We start from the raw sequence: 609 nt of genomic DNA on the forward strand, positions 1-609 counted from the left end.
ATGTATAAAAATTGTGTAAGGTCAAAGCAATACCTCCAAGCCAAGTGCAAGTCTTCTCCATGCAGCAACGTCCTCCAAAAGAAGTTAAATGATGAAAATAATGAAGAAACAATCAAGTCGGCCTAAAGACATCATGTCAGCCTAATGTTGGCCTAAAGGAGGGGCAGTGCTCTTTATATAGAGGTTGTCCACTCCCTCTCAGCGTCCAACAAGCAAGCTCTGAAATCAAAGAAGGTAGAAGCCAAGGAAAGTGAAGGAAAAGGCAAGTCTAAGGGTCTCCAAGACAAGCAAAGAAAGGAGGAAGAAGACTAAAGTGAAGAGGATTGTTTCTAGGGAAGAATACAATCACACGTGCGAGATAAAAGAGATCAAGTCTGCGGGTATGACAACAGTGACAAAACAATCCATGAACTAGTGTTGTTTGGGCTAGAAAGTAGGCCTACAAGGCCTCCCAAGTCAAGCGAATAAGCTTATCTCTCTAGCAAAGGAAAAAGGACCCTAATTCTCTAGGGTTCCTACTACATGTGGCAAAACTAGGGTTGTTGTTCAGTTGCATCAATTTACAGACCTATCTCAAGAAGAATCTCGTTGGATCAAGGGAAGGATGTC

This window comes from Pinus tabuliformis, chromosome 8, assembly GCF_031772625.1.
Source record: "Pinus tabuliformis cultivar Carrire ecotype Pingquan chromosome 8, CPIR1, whole genome shotgun sequence".
Classification (NCBI taxonomy): domain Eukaryota; kingdom Viridiplantae; phylum Streptophyta; class Pinopsida; order Pinales; family Pinaceae; genus Pinus; species Pinus tabuliformis.